Source organism: Dendropsophus ebraccatus, chromosome 13 (genome assembly GCF_027789765.1).
Source record: "Dendropsophus ebraccatus isolate aDenEbr1 chromosome 13, aDenEbr1.pat, whole genome shotgun sequence".
Taxonomy (NCBI): Eukaryota; Metazoa; Chordata; class Amphibia; order Anura; family Hylidae; genus Dendropsophus; species Dendropsophus ebraccatus.
Genome location: NC_091466.1, coordinates 21,488,736 through 21,500,398, shown reverse-complemented (window position 1 = coordinate 21,500,398; position 11,663 = coordinate 21,488,736). Strand labels below are relative to the sequence as shown.

The 11,663-nt window shown below is 47.1% G+C and overlaps 1 pseudogene; it reads right to left on the bottom strand.

The window, feature by feature from the left end:
- Nucleotides 1-9,111: 9,111 nt before the first annotated feature.
- LOC138770479 (uncharacterized) lies at nt 9,112-10,295 on the bottom strand (annotated as a pseudogene).
- Nucleotides 10,296-11,663: the final 1,368 nt, after the last annotated feature.

Here is an 11,663-nt window from a genome sequence, read left to right as displayed (position 1 = left end):
CCATCGATAGGCAAGAGTTAGCATGGCAGCAGGAATGGTGGAATGACCAGTAAGGTCTAGTTCACATGTAGGCCATAATAGATGCAGAAAAGGTCCTACATCTTGGTGAAAGCAGGACCAAATCCTACTCTGTGGTATCAGGAGCAGGTTTCACAAAGTCCTTATCTATCCATGTGGCGTTCATTTTGACGAAAGTCAGACGTTACACACTATCATTGGACAATCTGGTTCTCCTGGGACTGATAATATGACCTGCTGCGCTGAAAACTCGCTCGGATGACACACTGCTGGCCGGACAGGAGAGTATGTCCAAAAAAAATTTGGCGAGTTGTGGCCAGACATCTAATCTTCCCACTCAGTAGTCCAGGGGTTCTGGCATGGTAGGTGGCAACGTAGAGTCCAAAAACACCTGGACTTGCTGTTTGAGGTGTGCTGCCATGTCCTGCTGCTTTGCGGGTGCTCCTGTTACCCCGGCCTGTGGCTGCATGAAAGCGTGCATCATGGACATCAGGCTCAGATTGGTGCTGCTGCTCATGCCACCCAAGCTGCTAGAGGAGGATGTGGAGGAGGCAGCGCTGCTGGTGTGGCCCTGGTGGGAATGGCGTGAATGAGAGCGCCGTGTTCCAAAGGCTGCCACTAACTGTGCACCCAGCTCCTCTCTATAATATTTTTTCCTCCTGTTGGGAAGGGTGAATGAATTCACACAGCTTGTTGCGATACCGTGGGTTCAGTAGTGTGGCAAGCCATAACTCGTCCCGTTGACGAATCCTTTGCAAGCGTGGGTCAGCCCGAAAGCATATCAACATGCGCTTAGCCTTTTCCACCAGGGAGTGGGAAGGAGTCCCCGCCTCAGTCTCCACAGCAAACTGCCAATGGGTACTTCCTCCATCCTCCTCATCCTCCTCATAGCCCTGCATATCCTCCTCTGGCCCCCCTCTGGTCCTTCTCCTCCACCCGTCTCCCCTAAGAGTTCCAGTGCATACACATCCTCCTACTCCTCCTCAACTTTCTCTCCCTCCTCTTCCGCCAAGCCTTCCTCTAGCGACCCAGGCTGCGACAGTGGCAAGACCTCTTCCCCCTCACCACTGAGTCGCATCAGCATCATCTCAACTACATGAAGCATGGTTATGATGGCGCTTAGTCCTGTATCTTGCCCACTGACCAGAAAGGTGGCCTCCTCAAAGGGTCGTAACAAGCGGCAGGTGTCATGTATGGGCTGCCACTGCCCGAGCTCCAGGTTACACAGGGGAGTCGCCGTGTCCGCCTGCATCAAGAGGAAGTCAGTCAAGGTCTTCCTCTGCTTATAGAGCCAGTACAGCATGTGGAGGGTGGAGTTTCACCGCGTGGCTACATCGCAAATGAGACGATGGTTGGGAACACCATTCCTCCGATGCAGGTCAAGGAGGATGTGGTGAGAGCGACTTGAATGGCTGAAATGGTTACACAGCTTTCGAGCCGTTGACAGCACAGTCTGTAAATGGGATAAAAACTTTAGAAAGTGTGTAACTATTAGGTCTAAAACATGTACCCTACACGGGGCGTGCCTCATACCTCCTCGACGCAGCGCGGAGAGAATGTTGCTGCCATTGTCACTCACCACCGTCCCAACTTTAAGATGGCATGGAGTCAAATAGATGTTTTTCACTAATCGAATACTTGTTCCCATAGACTTTATTGGGGTCGAATATTCGATCGAAAATTCGAATATTCACGGGATATTCGTACGAATATCGAATATTCGAATATCTCACTATTCACTCATCACTACTCACTACTCATCCTTGTGGACGTCAAAGTGTGAGCCAGCCACTCCAGAACTATGGAATTAGACGTGTGGACACGATCCTGGTGTGACAAAGGAAGCTCAGGCCTGCCACTGGACCCTCTTCCTGTGCTACTTCCTCTTCTGCCCCTTGAGCCAGACACTCTGCCCTGCCCTCTGACTGAGACACTTTGTGAGGTTTCCTGCTGCCGCTGTGCCATGACTTTATATTCAATTTCTGATTGCTACACTTGGTAGATGAGAACAGTATTTTCTGTAATATATAAGACATATATATATATATATATATATATATATATATATATATTGTAGACGTGTCACAGGTGAAGTGCTTGAGGGGGTGTACATCTCACCTAGGTTACTGCTTAGTGTGAGATGGTGAGTCCAGGAGGGATCTGTTGCTCAGCAGTGTTATGCTGCTGAGCTATTATTTACTGTTGCCGGGCCTGGATTTACATGGAATGGCAGGTAGGTTTTGGTAGTGGGACTTGCCATTCCCTCCCCTCGATCCAGTTCAGGTGTTGGGATCAGGTGAGCTCTGACCCTAATCAGCCTGAGAAGGTAAAAGCTTAGGCTACGTTCACACAGAGCAAAAGGGGCGGATTACGCAAAGAAATATTTCCGCCTGAAATCAACTGACGCTGAATTCCGAGCAGAATATAAGCAGAATGTAAGCAGAATCCCTGCGTATTCCGCTAGCAAAGTGTTCAGCTCGTAATCAGCTCTTGACAAATTCAGCGCGGAATACTCGAGGAATCCGCACTGAATCCGCATGCATTCAGCGCTGAAATTCAGCGAGTATTTGGCGAGTAAACTAGACTATACCAGAATATATACTAGAATCCTCCTCCCCCCCCTTTTTCCCCCATTTCCGCGCTGATTCAGCGCGTAATGTCCGCTTGTATTACGCTTGTATTACGCACTGAATACGTGCGGATTCCGTGCTGAAACAGAAAATCACAGCCCCATTGGTTTGTATAGGCTTCCGCTAGCGGAAGAATGAACATGTTCATTCTTCTGGCGGAAAGCGGATTAGTTCAGTGCGGAAATTCCACTGTGTGAACTGCAGAGCAGAATTTCCATTCAACACAATGGAAATTAGCTCTGCACCTATTTTAACAGCTGAAATTTCAGCGCTGATTCAGCGCAGAAATTCAGCTGCTTTTGCTCTTTGTGAACGAGCCCTTACACAGTGTGCAGATGGTTGCTCTCAGCCAGAAGTGATCAGCCTATGTGTTTGGTGGAAGCTGCGAATGCAGCCATTGCTGGAGCTTATACATACCCTGCGGTATCCAGGTGAAAGACGCTGTGTTATCTAGTGTCAGATAGGTAAGAAGACCTGTTAGTAAGCGCCCAGACGGGCAAGATCTTTTTGTTTGTTTTTAAAAGCGCGGTGTTGCTGTATTTCTGTTTGCTGGACTGTTTATGCTGCAAATAAACGCCAAGCTGTTCTTTTAGAACGCCAAGTCTGCTGTGAACTGTGTCCAAACACACCGCTGTGAACTGTGTCCAAACACACCATCCCCCGGGAAGATCCCTACAATATATATATATATATATATATATATATATATATATATATACATATATGACAAGTATAGAAATTATATATATATATATATATATATATATATATATATATATATACATACAGTATAGCCCTTTTTTTTATGATTTTCTGCTATACACCTGCACCAGGTATTTTTGTCTCTCAGGATAAGACAAATGTGATATACACACTATCAATCAGAAGGCTCCAAGTATAGAAATTTTCTATAGATATATAGCACTTTTTTAAAGATATAATGCTATACACCTGCACCAGATATTTTTGTCTCTCAGGATAAGACTGATGTGATATACACACTATCAGAAGGGTTCAAGAGAGACATGGCGGGGGGAGCGAGTTGTCAGGTGAGTTGTGTGTTTGTTTGTTTTTTGCACAGACTGGGGGCCATTATAATGGGCATCATAAAGGGGGATTACAATGGGGGCCATCTACAAAGGGGGATTATAATGGGGGCCATCTACAAAATGGGATTATAATGGGGATCATCTATAAGGGGGATTATAATGGGGACCATCTATAAGAGAGATTATAAAGGGGACCATCTTTAAAGGGGGATTACAATGGGGCCATCTATAAAGGGGAATTACAATGGGGGCCATCTATAAAAGGGATTATAAAGGGGGATTACAATGGGGCAATTATAAGGGGGTTACATGGGGGCCATTTATATGGGGGCCATTATAAGGGGTATCTATAAGGGGCAATCTATAAGGGGGAAACATTGGGGGACTACATGAAGAGTGTATGCAATAGGGCATGTACTATAGTGGACCACAGAGGGAGGCATATACTATAAGGGGGTCACAGAGTCAGCCTACCCACTAAATGAGGGTGTAAAGGGGCCAATACAGATGTGCAGTGTGTAGAGAGATGAGGATGGTGACAAAGTGAGGAGCCTAACATGTCTGTCTGGCAGATTCTGTGGATTCGTGGCTCGGAGAAGTTCTCATAACGGCCCAGGACAGAAGAAGAAGATGAAAAGGGAAGAACTCCGATCAGAGAAGACGTCCCCTGTGAGTCACCTGGTAACTGCACTATAATGTATATGGTGTACAGGACCTGTGTAGATCTGAGGCTACCTCTATATGACTGGATAAGGTGATAGTGATCTGTGTACAGTGGATGTTGGTCAGTAGCAGCGGTGGTGTTAGTCAGTAGCAGCAGTAGTATTAGAAGCAGTGGTGGTGTTAGTCAGTATGTGGTGGTGTTATTTGTTACTTGTTATCTGGTACTGTGTTTTATTGGATTTAGTATTCAGGATCTGGTCAGTAACAATCTGGTGGTTGTGGTGTGGCGGTAATATTTCCTTCCTATATACTGGTATTATTGGCAATATTGGTCTCAGTATACAGGATTTGGTTAGTAACAGTATGACGGTAATATGCATGGTGATATTTCCCATATACTGGTATTATTGGTAATATCAGTCTTGAGATCTATCTATCTATATATGTACAAAAGTCCGCAGCACTTGTAGTCTTCCACTAACAGCGCACCTCTCATAGCGGTGGGTTCAAAGGTCTGAACTATGAATGTATTAGGTTGATGTTTTTACATACATTGAGTGTAATGAACTTATGATGACTTTGGATAGGTCATCCTGGGACTTTTTCAAGTTTCTATCACGGGACACTTACACTTGGAAAATGTTTTTCTGATCACAGAGGACTTGATTCACAGCTGATTTAATCAGCAGAGACATTCACAGGGTTAAATCACGTGCAACCTCGGCACAAGTGCTGGTTAATTAACCCCGAACCTGACCACCAATGATACCTGTTTGTTGAACTTTCACATTGAATATAAAGTTTGATTGTGTTTCACTTCACTATGCTTGAAAAAGATAGTGGGAGGCTATCAAAACGTCGCATTCACATGTTTTTTGCCGCACCTGTTACTTACCTGTTCACATGGAGTTGTGATTGAATAAATTACTGAGTTTTTCTACGTATCTACGAGTGCTGCGGACTTTTGTACATATATTTAAGGAGGCTCGTGGCAGGAGCAATCTGCAGGCACCAACTTACCCAATAGTAGTGCTGCTTCACTATCTTTTCTTATCTATCTATCTATCTATCTATCTATCTATCTATCTATCTATCTGTTTACACCGCGCAGCTTTCAGAGAAGCTAGGAGAAGTGAGTGAGCCGCCCGGCAGCAGCAGCGCTGAGCACACACTGGAGGGGGAGCTGCCGCCTATGCGCAGCCTGTCAGTTCTTCAACCTTCTTTAGCCCCCCGCAGCAGTATCTTCCATCCCTTGCCCTGCACCAGTACATTTGCGCCCGGGCTGGGATCAGTAGGTGAATCGGAGCATCGGCTTTAGAGCCCCCACCTCTCCACCTGGGACCCCTCTCTCTCCCTGCACCAGACTCCTCGGCGCCCCACGATCAGCCTGGTTGTGGCAGGTAGAAATGTGAGGGTGCAGACAGCAGAATAGTTTTACCCAGGCAGCCTAGGAGCAGGGACGTAAGGCAGATTAACTGAGGAGAACAGAGCATGTGGCCGCAAGGTAAGGAGGGTGAAATACCGCAGATACTTTCCTGGCAGAGTTGAGGTTGGTTAACCGACGCCAGTGACGGTATCAGTATTTTTGCGGTATACCGCCCAGCCCTAATACAAACTATCAGAAGGGTTCAAGTATAGAAATTGTGTGTGTGTGTGTGTGTGTATATATATAGCACTTTTTTAAGAATATAATGCTATACACCTACACCAGGTATTTTTGTCTCTCAGGATAAGACGGATGTGATATACACACTATCAGAAGTATAGGACTTGTATATCTGCACAGCACGTTTTGGTTCCATGCACTCTTTGCTGTCCTATGCCTAATCTATCTATCTTTCGCCCTCTCTATATTTCTCTATTAATCACTAGATGTTTCTCCTCTCTGCTTTCCTAATCTTTTGTTTCCTTTCCCACAATATCTTCTCAGTAGTCTGTAGTACACAACAGCAGCTTACTTCCTCTCTCTCTCTCTCTCTACACACTGTGTGGTGCGGTCATGTGACCGCTCCTCTTAAAGCAATACCTGTCTGGGAGTCCTAGGGTCCAGGAAGATGGCAGTCCCTTCTCTCAACCTGAACCCCTGTCCCTACCTGCTTGCCCCCCTAGGCTAAACCCTAGGGCAGCAACTGGGCGACAGTCCCTGGCCTAACTAGGGATACGGGGAGATAACAGAACACACAGACAGGTATATACAAACAAGTCAGGCAGTCCGAGTCAGCAACAGGAGGTCACGTCAAAATCCAAATCAGCAAACAAAGGGTTAACAGAATCCGGTCCAAGGTCAAGCACAAGAGGTAACGCAGTACAGAGGATGAGGCAGAGGCGAAGTCCAAGTCCAAGTCCAAATGTCAAATAGCAAGTAGAACAATAAGATATGCTGGTGTAGCTGGAGACCAAACATACACTGGCAAATACAGAGAGTAATTCACCAGCTTAAATGCTACCAGAACTCCCGCCCCAGCCCCTGATAGGAGCAAGGAGTCTGACAGCAGCATGAGACACCAATGGCAGCCAGGGAGCCCTCCCCTGTACTCAGACAGGAGCAAGCCTCAGGATAAAAACACCTGAAGGCTTAACCCCACGAGCACCAGAGAGGAAGCCTCAGGATAACAACACCTGAAGGCTTAACCCCACGAGCACCAGAGAGGAGTCAGGAAAAGCATGAAGCCGGGTGTCTGCTCCCTGTCAGCATAGTATTAAGTGTGTGAATCAGGTCAAAGGGATAGTGCGTCGGCTGGTTCTTCCAGCCGAATTCACACACAGGGAATGAACTCTAACAATACCGACATCACACAGGGGGTGGGCTAGTGCAAGATCCCTGCTGATTGAATGTGTTCTGAGCATCATGGGAAAGCGCTTTTCCCGCCCGGAGCACTTCATGCTTCCTAGGATGGCGGCTGCCATTTAAGAAAGCAAGAAAAAAAAAATCGGAGCGGATTTCCAAAAATCCGATCGAACTCGGATTAATGCCAACGTACTCTGTGACTCCTGTATCACCACTAGTGCCAGCATCTCTTCTATTTCCCTTTTCATATCAGCCTTCACTTCCAGGAAAACTCTATAGGGTGCCTGTCTGACAGGTGGGCAGTCCACTGTGATGACATAGTGGGTGGCTAACTGCGTTTGTCCAGGTTTCCTAGTAAAGGTTTTAAGGAAAGGGTGAAGTATGTCTCACAGCTGGGACTTCTGGTCCTCAGATCTTCCATGGCACCTGACTTACGGGCAGAGGCCATTAAATCTGGTAGGGTTTTCTCTTCTCCTTCCCCTAGCAGACAGCAGACAGGCAGGGCGCACCTATCCCTTTCATGATGAGCCTTGATCACATTCACATGAAAAACTTTATTCTTCTTGAGCGCATGATCGATCGTGACTACATAGTCCACGTCATTTAGTTGTTCATGAATGGGATAGGGGCCTTCCCAAGCTGCCTGAAGCCTGTTTTGGGTTATAGGGACCAGTACCCATACCTTCTGCCCCACCTCGTAGAACCTCTCTCTGGTGTTCTTATCATACCACCATTTTTTATTTGCCTGTGCCTGTACCATATTCTGTTGTACCAAGCTAGTGAGGTCCTGCATCTTTTCCCTAAATTTTAGCACATAATCCACGACAGAGACCTCTGGGGTGACTAACTTACCCTCCCAAGATTCCTTCATGAGGTCGAGAGGGGTCTTGCACCCTCCTTCCATATAAAAGCTCAAAGGGGGAGAAACCTGTGGATGCCTGGGGCACCTCTCTGTAAGCAAATAGCAGGTGCAGGAGATAACGTCCCAGTCTCTACCCTGTGAGTCAATCAGCATCTTGAGCATCTGCTTTACGGTCTCATTAAAGCGCTCACACAGACCATTAGTCTGTGGGTGGTAAGGACTGGCTACAATATGTTGTACCTGTATTTTCTTACAGAGGGACTGCATTAGGTTAGACAAAAACTGGGTCCCCTGGTCAGTAAGCATTTCTTTGGGGAATCCCACCCGGGAAAAGATTGATAACAGCGACCTTATCTACCCGAATGGCGGAGAGGGCTATAGCTTCAGGGTAACGTGTGGCATAATCTAGTATGGTCAGAATAAACCGCTTTCCAGAGCTGCTGGGTATGGCTAGGGGTCCAATCAGGTCCACAGCAACTCTCTGAAAGGGCTCATCAATTATAGGCAAAGAGATGAGGGGAGCCTTTGGAACAGGTTCTGATTTCCCCATCTTTTGGCACACCATACAAGAACGGCAGTAATCTGCCACATCGTTACCCAAGCCAGGCCAGTAAAATTTGCAATTTAAATGACTCTTTGTTTTGTCTGTTCCTAAATGGCAAGCTAGTAGTATCTCATGGGCAACGTGCAGGAGTCGCTCCTTGAACTGTTGAGGTACCACTAGTTGCCTGTCTTTCACCAGATCCTGCTGGGGGTAAGAGGGGATACTCTGCCTATACAGTCTCCCCTGGTCCCAGGTTATTTTTTCTTTGTCCTCTGGTTCCCGCCCCGCCAGCTCCCGAAGCTTCTGCAGACTTTTATCTGTGTGTAACACTTCCTGGAACAAGCGGCATTCTGCGTCTGACCCAGCTGGGAACAACATATTCTGGCTGCTGATTGGGGGCAGCCACCTTGCTTTTCTGCCCTGACTGGCGCAGCAGATGGCCCAGAATCCAGACAAGGACACTCTGGCTGCATGTCACAGGAAAAATGGATATGACATTTGCATTATTGGGTTAGGCATTGCATGGGTAGAAAGTAATGAAATTACATTCAACTCTGCTACATGGCTAAGTCTGTACTAGGCACAACATTATGCGATTCAAGTACATTGTCAGATATAACATTATCACATTCCTTTTCATAAACAGTCCCAGTATCACAACATACTACCTGCGTTGATTTGCATGGGGCAGCACATAACCCAGAGTCTTCTTCCCTGTTTGAGGGGATATATCGGGAGACCAAACGTCTCAGATCGGTTCCCAGTAATACGTTAGTGGGGATTTTATCTGTCACCCCAACTTCCATCATGCCCCTTCCCGCCCCCAATCTAGGTAGACTCGTGCCATGGGTAAAGCAGTGGTTAGTCCTCTGACAGTTAGTGTTTTCCCTGGAATGATGTCCTCCGTTCTGATAAGTTCTGGGTGTATCATCCCAAGGGTCATGTCCGCACCAGCATCTCTCAGCCCCATGGTCACTGTGTTACCCACAGTAACTGGTTGCAAGTTGTCACAAGAGGCCCTCTCCCTCCCACCTACAAACAAAACTGCTGGGGGCACAGTAGATGGCCTGGGCAGAGGATAGGGCTTCCTCCTCTGTGGTCAAGCAGTGCTGATATGCCCAGTTTGGTTGCAGGAAAAACATCTGCGGATATCCAAGGCAGGCCTAGAAGATGAGACAGGGGCAGCACCCCCCGAAGATTTGTGGGGATGGAACACAGAGCTAGAAGTGGGCTTGGCTCCCCTCCAGCCTGGGACAGCAGGCTTCCGTACATCTGCTGCTCAGTGGGCAGCATAAACATCCGCAAACTGTGCAGCTTTGTCCAGGGCCTTGGGCTCACGGTCAAGAATAAACTGCCTCACTTCCAGAGGACAGGTATGGAGGAACTGGTCCAGAATCATTAGGTCCTCCAGCTCCTCAAATTTGGTGACAGACAGTCCTTGGATCCACTGTCTGAAGACATCCGCCAGGTCTGAATAGCTATCAGTACCTGCTAGTTGCAAACCTTGGAATCATTTCCTGTATACTTCTGGGGTGAGGTTAAAATGTTGGATCAAGGCCCTTGTGATGGCTTGGTAGTCCTTATCCATGCTTGTGGGCAGGGTTGCAAACACCTCCAAAGCTTTGCCCTTTAGTCCAGGGTTCAAATACTAGGCCCATTCTGCTGGCGGTAGCTGATATTACTGGAAGACTTTTTTTAAACTTTTAAAAAATACATCCAGGTCTCCATCTTTCTCCATGATGGGAAAACAATCTAGCCGGGGTCTAAGTGGTGCATTGTCCATGGACTCACCCCCGGGTAATGAAGAAGCACTGGAAAGATGCCTGAGGCTACGTTCACACAGAGCAAAAGGAGCGGATTACGCAAGGAAATATTTCCGCCTGAAATCAACTGACGCTGAATTTCGAGCAGAATATAAGCAGAATGTAAGCAGAATCCCTGCGTATTCTGCTAGGAAAGTGTTCAGCTCGTATTCAGCTCTTGACAAATTCAGCGCGGAATACTCGAGGAATCCGCGCTGAATCCGCATGCATTCAGCGCTGAAATTCAGCGAGTATTTGGTGAGTAAACTAGACTATACCAGAACATATACTAGAATCCTCCTCCCCCCCCTTTTCCCCATTCCCGCTCTGATTCAGCGAGTAATTTCCGCTTGTATTATGCTTGTATTCCGCGCTGAATACGCGCGTATTCCGCGCTGAAACAGAAAATCAGAGCCCCATTGATTTGTATAGGCTTCCGCTAGCGGAAGAATGAACATGTTAATTCTTCTGGCGGAAAGCGGATTAGTTCAGTGCGGAAATTCCACTGTGTGAACTGCAGAGCAGAATTTCCATTCAACACAATGGAAATTAGCTCTGTACCTATTTTAACGGCTGAAATTTCAGCGCTGATTCATCGCAGAAATTCAGCTGCTTTTGCTCAGTGGGAACGAGCCCTGAAGTTGGCAGTCTGCAGCCTCTCGCTCTGCTTGGCATTCTTGCAACAGCAGCTTGAGACGAACCTCCGGATTACAGGTGCCCAGCTGTTGGAGAAGTAGAGATAGTGAAGACTCCATCCCATGTGGAGAATGGGTACTGCTAGCACCACCACGCTCAGACCGTTCTCCAACAGGGTCTGCAGTCCTTTCCTCTGAAGCAGGAGGTTCTGATTCTGCTTCACTGTGGCACTGTGCGTCATCTGTGCTCAATATCTGTATCATCTCAGCTTTGGTTCTGTTGGCTCCATCCAGCCTTCTCTCCTCACAAAGGACAAGCAGTTCAGCTTTCTTCAGACTTTGATACACATTTGCCATTCTCATAGGGGTTTCGCACGTACAGTATGTATGTAAACTGACAAATTGTATTGCACTAAGCTCTTCCTTGTGGACTGTTGTATTTTAAGGATACTCCAACCCTTAAGTGTAAGGGTCCATTTTTTTTATAAGCCAAACACTTAGGGCCACATGTATTATCCTGCGAACGGATGATTTTCGGCGGAGAGTGACGATTTGTGTATTTTTTTTATACGCAAATGGACGATCTGTGAATAAAATATTCGCAAATCGGCACTTTCCGCCGAGTACGCCAGGGGGGGCGGAAAGGGGGCTTGTAGTGGGCGGAACAGAGGG